This window comes from Bubalus kerabau, chromosome X (assembly GCF_029407905.1).
Source record: "Bubalus kerabau isolate K-KA32 ecotype Philippines breed swamp buffalo chromosome X, PCC_UOA_SB_1v2, whole genome shotgun sequence".
Taxonomy (NCBI): Eukaryota; Metazoa; Chordata; class Mammalia; order Artiodactyla; family Bovidae; genus Bubalus; species Bubalus kerabau.
The window spans coordinates 23522295-23532844 of NC_073647.1; positions in this window are offsets into that span (position 1 = coordinate 23522295).

A 10550-nucleotide genomic window follows, 5' to 3' on the forward strand; every position below is an offset into this window, starting at 1 on the left:
CGAATACCCTGGATCAGCCCAGGCTGGACCCCGGCATTTTCTGACCACAATGCGGTAAGATTAGATGTCAATTACAGGAAAAAACCTATTAAAAATTCCAACATACGGAGGCTAAACAACACACTTCTGAATAACCAACAAATCACAGAAGAAATAAAAAAAGAAATCAAAATATGCATAGAAACGAATGAAAATGAAAAGACAACAATGCAAAACCTATCAGTTCAGTTCAGTTCAGTCACTCAGTCATGTCTGACTCTTTGTGACCCCATTAACCGCAGCATGCCAGGCCTCCCTGTCCATCACAAACTCCCGGAGTCCACCCAAACCCACATCCATTGAGTCGGTGATGACATCCAACCATCTCATCCTCTGTCCTCTTCTCTTCCTGCCCTCAATCTTTCCTAGCATCAGGGTCTTTTCCGATGAGTCAGCTCTTCACATCAGGTGGCCAAAGTATTGGAGATTCAGCTTCAACATCAGTCCTTCCAATGAACACCCAGGACTGATAACCTTTAGGATGGACTGGTTGGATCTCCTCACAGTCCAAGGGACTCTCAAGAGTCTTCTCCAACACCACAGTTCAAAAGCATCAGTTCTTTGGCACTCAGCTTTCTTTATAGTCCAACTCTCACATCCATACATGACCACTGGAAAAACCATAGCCTTGACTAGACAGACTTTTGTTGGCAAAGTAATGTTTCTGCTTTTTAATATGGTGCCTAGGTTGGTCATAACTTTCCTTCCAAGGAGTAAGCATCTTTTAATTTCATGGCTGCAATCACCATCTGCAGTGATTTTGGAGCCCAGAAAAATAAAGTCAGCCACTGTTGCCACTGTTTCCCCATCTATTTGCCATGAAATGATGGGACCAGATGCCATGATCTTAGTGGGACACCGTAAAATCAGTGCTAAGGGGAAGGTTCATAGCAATACGAGCTTACCTCAAGAAACAAGAAAAAAGTGAAATAAATAACCTAACTCTACACCTATAGCAACTAGAAAAGGAAGAAATGAAGAACCACAGGGTTAGTAGAAGGAAAGAAATCTTAAAAATTAGGGCAGAAATAAATGCAAAAGAAACAAAAGAGACCATAGCAAAAATCAACAAAGCCAAAAGCTGGTTCTTTGAGAGGATGAATAAAATTGACAAACCATTAGCCAGACTCATCAAGAAACAAACAGAGAAGAATCAAATAAACAAAATTAGAAATGAAAATGGTGAAATCACAACACACAACACAGAAATACAAAGGATCATAAGAGACTACTATCAACAATTATATGCCAATAAAATGGACAACTTGGAAGAAATGGACAAATTCTTAGAAAAGTATAACTTCCCAAAACTGAACCAGGAAGAAATATAAAATCTTAACAGACCCATCACAAGCACGGAAATTGAAACTGTAATCAGAAATCTGCCAACAAACAAAAGCCCAGGACCAGACGGCTTCACAGCTGAATTCTACCAAAAATTTAGAGAAAAGCTAACACCTTTCCTACTCAAACTCTTCAAGAAAATTGCAGAGGAAGGTAAACTTACAAACTCATTCTATGAGGCCACCATCACCCTAACACCAAAACCAGACAAAGATGCCACAAAAAAAGAAAACTACAGGCCAATATCACTGATGATGATATTGCATATGATGATTTGCATAGATGCAAAAATCCTTAACAAAATTCTAGCAAATAGAATCTAACAACATATTAAAAAGATCATACATCATGACCAAGTGGACTTTATCCCAGAGATGCAAGGATTCTTTAATATCCACAAATCAATCAATGTAATACACCACATCAATAAATTGAAAGATAAAAGCCATACAATTATCTCAATAGATGCAGAGAAAGCCTTTGACAAAATTCAACATCCATTTATGATAAAAATCCTCCAGAAAGCAGGCATAGAAGGAAAATACTTCAACATAATAAAAGCTATATGTGACAAACCCACAGCAAACATTATCCTCAATGGTGAAAAATTGAAAGCATTTCCCCTAAAGTCAGGAAAAAGAGAAGGATGCCCACTTTCACCACTACTATTCAACATAGTTTGGAAGCTTTAGCCACAGAAATCAGAGAAGAAAAAGAAATAAAAGGAATCAAGATTGGAAAAGAAGAAGTAAAACTCTCATTGTTTGCAGATGACATGATCTTCTACATAGAAAACCCTAAAAACTCCACCAGAAGATTACTAGAGCTAATCAATGAATATAGTAAAGTTGCAGGATATGAAATTAACACACAGAAATCCCTTGCATTCCTATGCACTAACAATGAGAAAAGAGAAAGAGAAATTAAGGAAACAATTCCATTCACCATTGCAACAAAAATAATAAAATACTTAAGAATAAATCTACCTAAAGAAACAAAAGACCTATATATATAGAAAACTATAAAACACTGATGAAAGAAATCAAAGAGGACACAAATAGATGGAGAAATATACCATGTTCATGGATTGGAAGAAACAATATAGTGAAAATGAGTATATTACCCAAAGCAATCTATAGATTCAATGCAATCTCTTTCAAGCTACCAATGGTACTTTTCAGAGAACTAGAACAAATAATTTCACAATTTGTATGGAAATACAAAAAACCTCGAATAGCCAAAGCAATCTTGAGAAAGAAGAGTGGAACTAGAAGAATCAACCTGCCTGACTTCAGTCTCTACTACAAAGCCACAGTTATCAAGACAGTATGGTACTGGCACAAAGACAGACATATAGATCAATGGAACAAAATAGAAAGCCCAGTGATAAATCCACGCACATATGGACACCTTATCTTTGACAAAGGAGGCAAGAATATATAATGGAGAAAAGACAATCTCTTTAACAAGTGGTGCTGGGAAAACTGGTCAGCCACTTGTAAAAGAATGAAACTAGAACACTTTCTAACACCATACACAAAAATAAACTCAAAATGGATTAAAGATCTAAGCATAAGACCAGAAACTATAAAACTCCTAGAGGAAAACATAAGCAAAACACTCTCTGACGTAAATCATAGCAGGATCCTCTATGACCCACCTCCCAGAGTAATGGAAATAAAAGCAAAAATAAACAAATGGGACCTAATTAAACTTAAAAGCTTTTGCACAACAAAGGAAACTATAAGCAAGGTGAAAAGACAGGCTTCAGAATGGGAGAAAATAACAGCAAATGAAGCAACTGACAAAGAATTAATCTCAAAAAACATACAAGCAACTCCTGCAGCTCACTTCCAGAAAAATAAATGACCCAATCAATAAATGGGCCAAAGAACTAAACAGACATTTCTCCAAAGAAGACATACAGATGGCTAACAACCACATGAAAAGATGCTCAACATCACTCATTATCAGAGAAATGCAAATCAAAACCACTATGAGGCACCATCTCACGCTGGTCAGAATGGCTGCTATCCAAAAGTCTAAAAACAATGGCATTGAAATACGTATAATATGAGGCACCATCTCACGCTGGTCAGAATGGCTGCTATCCAAAAGTCTAAAAACAATGGCATTGAAATACGTATAATATCATATATGGAATGAGTCACCAGTCCAGGTTCGATGCACGATACTGGATGCTTGGGGCTGGTGCACTGGGACGACCCAGAGGGATGGTATGGGGAGGGAGGAGGGAGGAGGGTCCAGGATGGAGAACACATGTATACCTGTGGCGGATTCATTTAGATATTTGGCAAAACCAATACAATAGTGTAAAGTTTAAAAATAAAATAAAATTTAAAAAAAAAGGAAAAAAAAGTCTAAAAACAATAAATGCTGGAGTGGATATGGAGAACAGGGAACCCTCTTACACTGTTGGTGGGAATGCAAACTAGTACAGCCACTATGGAGAACAGTGTGGAGATTCCTTAAAAAAACTAGAAATAGAACTGCCATATGACCCAGCAATCCCACTGCTGGGCATACACACTGAGGAAACCAGAATTGAAAGAGACACGTGTACCCCAATGTTCATTGCAGCACTGTTTACAATAGCCAAGACATAGAAGCAACCTAGATGTCCATTCACAGACAAATGGATAAGAAAGCTGTGGTGCATATACACAATGGAATATTACTCAGCCATTAAAAAGAATACATTTGAATCAGTTCTAATGAGGTGGATGAAACTGGAGCCTATTATACAGAGCAAAAGTAAGTCAGAAATAAAAGCACCAATACAGTATACTAACGCATATATATGGAATTTAGAAAATGGTAATGATGACCCTATATGTGAGACAGCAAAAAGATACAAATGTATAGAACAGTCTTTTGGACTCTGTGGGAGAGGGTGAGGGTGGGATGATTTGAGAGAATAGCATTGAAACATGTATATTATCATATGTGAAACAGATCATCAGTCCAGGTTCGATGCATGAGACAGGGTGCTCAGGGCTGGTGCACTGGGATGACCCAGAGGGATGGGATGGGGAGGGAGGTGGGAGGGGGGTTCAGGATGGGGAACACATGTACACCCGTGGCTGATTCATGTCAATGTATGGCAAAAACCACTACAATATTGTAAAGTAATTAGCCTCCAATTAAAATAAATAAATTTAAAAATTTTAAAAAGAAATTATCTCAAACTTAGTGGCTTAAAACATCACATCTATATTATGTCTTATCTCATAATTTTGCACTCAAAAGTCTGGATGTGCTTCTCTTGATTCTCCACCTCAGCTCTTAAAAGGCTCAAAGCAAGATTTTGTCCTAGCTAAATTTTCCTCTGGATGCTCTTAGGTGGAATTTGCTATCAAATCTATTCAGAATGTTGGCAGAATCTCATTCCTTGCAATGTGGGACTGAAGTTTTTGATTTTTTGGTTGACTGTTGGGGGTCACCATTAACTCATAGAGGAACTATTTGGTCCTTTTTATATAACCCTTTTCATCCTCAAGTCAGCAACTGCACATTAGTTCATCTTGTGTCTTGTATTCCCTTGTCCTCTTGTGCTACCAGCTAGAAAAATCCTCTGCTTTTGAAAGCCTTATGAGAGTAGGTTATGACAGTAAACTATGACAGTAAACTGATGAGTAGCCGTAATTACATCTGAAAAATCACTTTTGTCATGTTAGATAACATGATCAAGGAATAAAGGTCATAGAGACCACATTAGAATTCAGCCAAGCATAGACAGAGAAAGTTGTGTAGCAGAAGTACAATCATAGGTATTTTGGCCACATCTTAATGGAACTTACTTTTAGCTTCAGCCTCTCCTTAGGCTGATGTATACATACATTCTATTGATAATGGGGTGCTTCTGTGCATCCCCAGTGCTATGACTTGGTAGGTCAGACAACTTCCATGTCAGATTGGGCAGCTCAGGTGGCATGAGAACTTGGTGTCCTGTGTCTAAGCATTCAGTCTCTACTAAGGCCCAGCAATAAGTCAACTGTTTCTTGAAATGGCAGAATGACATTTGCATCTCTAGGACATTATTGTCTCTGCAGAGCTCAGGACCTGTAATCAGTAAGCATCTGATCATTTCTCTTTCCACATTGCACTGGCACCCTAAAAAGTGGGTGCAGGTCCCTCTGGGTATCAATGAGAGAAAGATAAAACTGGATAAACATTTGCTCTGTCACAGGGTCTTTCCTCAAGAGGCCTCTCCTTCATTTATAAGGTTTTGGATCTGTAAACTAGGTAATATCTGGGATTTGATTGCTTCAAGGCCTCTCATTCATAATGGGAATAAGGAAGAATATATTTGGAGTGCAGTAGATTGTACAGGGCACCTCTTAATACTGCTATGTCCAGTGATTAACATCAATGGAAACTACAACATCCTAATTCATTCAGGACTGCTAATGGCAGTGAACCACAGGAAGAAAACTTTGCATCACCCTATCAGGAAAATGACCCTCTCCAGGAAGGTGCTTGTTGAGGACAAAGAGAATATATAATGGGTAATGAAAGAAAAGACCATATGACTGCTTTCAGAAACAAGGACTAGAATCATTATGAGTATTTCTTTCTTATTTTGATATCAATATGTTTATATACATATTGACCAAATATCTTTTGTTTTTACCGCTTCTCATACTCTTATCTGCTAACCTCACATGTCTTCATTAGACTTAACTTTGTTTCTCAGGACTTAGATACAAGCTATTAAACTCAGGGTGTGAATCAGGCAGCAACAGAAGGAATAAGACCTGAAGGCAAAAATTAGGCTTTGTATTTTCTTTTGGATTTCACTGGTCTTAGGATGTTCCCTATGATCCTGAATTGGCCAGCTCAATAAATAGTGGGATGACTCTTTGAAGTCTAAGTTACAGTTCCAGCCTGGTGTCAGTTCCTTTTGGAACTGGGGCAACATAATTGAGGAACTGCTACATATCCACTAGCAAAAATTTTCTTCCTGCCCTCACAACATTCAACTCTGCTAGACTAGATGTCTTCCTTCCAAATGGAGAAATTTTATCAACATGGGACCCAATAATGACTCATTGAAATGGCAGTCAAGAAAGACTGCCAGTTAGCCACTTTGGACTGCTCATTCCTCTTAACCAACAGGCACGAAGGGGGTTTCTGTGCTGGCTGGAGTGATGGAATCTGACTACCAAAAGAAACCGGGTTGCTACCATTCAGTGGCTAGGAGAAATATGTGCAGAATATCTAGAGTCTCTCCTAATACTCCCATGTTTTGTGATGAAGGTATATGGGAAATTACAACAATCCAAATCAGACAGGATATCTAATAGTCCAGATCTTTCAGGAATGGAGGATTGAGTCACCCCACCTCTTAGGCCAAGCACCAAGACCAGCTAAGGTGCAGTCTCAGGGCAAAGGGAACAAGAAATAAGTATTACAGGATGCCATTTTAAACACCAGTTACAATAATGTGACCTGCTGCAATACAAGGGATGTAAGTAAACTGATGTGTTAATAATCCATCATGCCAGGTGGGAAAGAAACACACACACACACGAATTATCCATTCAAATGAGTTCTGAGGGCAAAAGCCCACTTTTTACTAACAGAAATTTATAATATTAAAAAGTTCCACTGCTTTTTCGTAGCCTCTGGAAGGCAAGTCTTTTAAACACATGCTAAGAGACTAGGAGATTACAACAGCATTTCATTCTACTCTAGAAAACAGCAATTTGATCTTCTTTTTCCATTGATCATTGAAATAACTGGATTATATGTTTTAGGCGTAATAATCTTTGTTGAAAGAGTAACCATATTCCATTCTTTCTAGTACCTTCTCAAGGCGATCAATTAAGTCTTGGCTTTTAAATTTGAAAATGAAGAGACATGACAGTAACAGAGATAACCAATGAAATGATGACATGGGCAGCACTGTGGGGGATAGAAAGAGGAACTTAGAATCCACTTGGGAATAGTAAGTGGACCCTGATGATAAAAGACAATAGAGCAAATACAGAGAGTATAAACTGAGGTTCAAGGCCCAATCAAATTCTTGTGTGAATAGAAGTCCCCTTGGGCTTGGAAGAATGAGACAGACTCAGGTAATATTAACCTGAATAACTGTGGAGACAGCATTAACTCTCATGAAAGACCCAGTGAGAAACACAAGGTGAGGCCTGTACCCACCCCTCACCCCAACATTGTATTGAGCCTAGCTATTAAAAAATTTGGAGAATTCCTCTTTAGACCCACCTTGCTGCTTCCTTGACAGCAAATTCAACAAATTTCTTCCTCACTGCTGGTGGTCCTTGCACTGTTTTAAGCAATCTGAAGATTTTTTCATATCCTAGAGATATATTTTAAAAATCTTCAGTTATTTCTCAAATTATGAAAAGATGATAGAACTCAATCTTGGTGTATCTGCTACTTCAGATATTCAATTGATAAAATGTTACATAGGGTATGTGTTTTAAATGTGTCAGTCATGATGCCTGAACATATCTACCAATGGAATTCTTGCAAGCAACAACCAAGTAAAAATTAAAATAACCCCAAAAAAAGGTGCAGTGTAATATTATAGTCAAAATAAAAAGAAGCTATCCTAAATTATGTGAAAACCCAACTTGGGCAACAAATGAACCTCAAGACTTAGTCCTAAATCATAGAAAGAGAGAGACTCTGCATGGTTTTTTGTGTGTGTGCTTCTTTTCTAATAGAAATGGTTATACTACTTACTTTGTTCAGGTTGCTGAATTTCCTTCTTTAATTCACATTTTATATCAGCATTGATTTCCTCTAGACTTAATAACAATTTAGTTGGCATCATTCCCAAAGAAGCCATTATCAAGATTTTTTGTTCATCTGCAAAAAGACAGCTGGTAATGAGTCCTCTTAGGGGGCATTACTAGAAGGTCTGTGAATCAGCCCACCCTTGCTGAGGCCAGTTAGGTCATCAGACAGAGAAGCCAACTTGTTGTATAGAATACCACCGCCTGCCAAATCTATGGGGTCCACTGGAATAGATTTTGACAAGAAGCCATCATGTGGAGTATGACCACTTTTCCTCCCATCCTCATGGATATTGTGAATGACAAGAGCTCCTAGAAACCTAATATAGAGTTTGAACTGAAAGATATTTGTGCTCAATTACCCCCACAGGGACATCTATGTGCCCTTCAGTTTTTAGGGAATTATTTATTTCACAGAGCAGGAAGACGTTCCAAGTGGAAATATCAGATCCCACAAATAGGACTGAGCAAGGAGCATACAATAGAACACTTTTTCTCTCTTGACACTCTCAATACATACAGAAATGTATCTGAACAGTTCAACTACTATGCAAACATTCATAGAGCCCTGGCACTCATGATTTAATATCTCCTTAATGCTCTGTACAAGTTGAAAAGCTGCAAGTCTCACTTGATGTCAAGATGTCTGATATCCACAGTCGATCACCCCAAATCCCTGTCAGTACATGATCCTCCTCATCCATCTTTTCTGTCTCAGAAAAGTGAATTTCTTTTTACTCCAAGTCTAACACCTTTCCTCCATTGACTCATTGTCCTCTGTTCTGGGCACTGTGCCAGGATCTGGGGGAGGCCTCCAACGGCACACAAAGAAACAATCCCCGCCCTTATGGAATGTCCATGCTCATGGGAAGGCCAGGTAGGAAGTGTACTATGATCCAACAAAATAATTACTGTTCAAATTCGTGTTCAGGGAGAAGCAAGCAGGCAGGGGACAGAGAGCAGGAGGGGGAGCCCCAGTGGATCATGAGGTCAGGCAGATCCTTCTGAGCATGTGTCCTTTGGGCAGAGGCTGGAGGAGGAGGGAGAGCCGGCCTGTGCCCATGCAGAGGACACGTGTTAGGAGAGGATGGTGTGCTCAGGTCGTGCAGAGCCAGTGGACCAGAGTCAGGAGCTCATATTGTGCTCTGAGTGCCGAGGAAAGGTAATGCGGCGTTTTCAGCATGGATGTGCTGTGATCTGATTTCTGTGTTGACATGACCACTCTGGCTGCAGGGTTAGACAGTGAGGGTCAGACTAGCAAGAATGGGGATCAGATCAGATAAGAAACTATTGTAGTATCTTGTTGAAAGTTCACATCAGAGTAGCCTAGAGATGATAGAGAAAAATGGTGGGATTCAGGACTCTTTACAATAATATCCACAGGGAAAATGACAAGGGAAAGTAGGGGAAAAAAGAACGAAAGGGGGTTACAAATATGAGAAGAAAACCAGTAGACCTTGGAATATGGGAGTCCAAGAAAGTTTCCGTGAAGGAGGGAGTTAACAACTGTGTCAAATATGGCTGAGAAATTAATGGCAGTCTCAGCCAAAACTGGAGAGATTGATGAGAACAGTTCCAGTAAAGTGGAGGTGGCAGAATCCACACTTAACTGGGTAAGATCATGAAGAGGAGGTGAGAACAGTCATCCTTACCATCTTCCATGGACTCGGGATGAGGTTCCAGAATAGGACTCTTCTTCCTCTTCCTGTTTCACTGACAGCAGGTCCACACTCAGCTTTTCCTTAGATGCAGAAGGACTCTTGGGTTCTCTGCAAAGTTCCATTTGTTTTTCAGGCTCTACAGCCAACTCTGTTTCATCACTCATCGTTTCCTGAAAAACATCAATGCACAGGTTCCATTTGCAACAAAAATCCAACAATCACAAAATTGCAAACAGTTTGTGTATGTATATACAATCAAGAAAGTGAATCACTAATTTGAGTTTTATCCATGGTCCAATATTTACCATACCTCAACAAATACTCTTTCCAGAAAACACCACTTAATTTTAATCCAGTCTAAAAACAGAGGAAGTTAATACACAAGGTTGTGTCAAAAAGTCAAATGTGGTATAACCATGAGTAATCAGAATGCTTGGGGAATGGACAACTCTCATCAACAAAAAAGTGGATTACTTCTTTGAGGGAGTAGAAACCAATCTGTGTCAACTCTTGTTAGGGGAAATAATTCCTTTTCTTTGTCTTCATTTTAGAAGGTCAATATAAACTGATAACATCTCACAAGGATTTTTGAAGAAAGGAAAACTATAGGCCTTTGCACTAATATCTCTCCTGAACTAAAACCCAATAATCCTAAATCAAAGACTAATTAACAAAATACAATCATATATAAAAGGATATACATTCTGTCTTGATGAGGTAT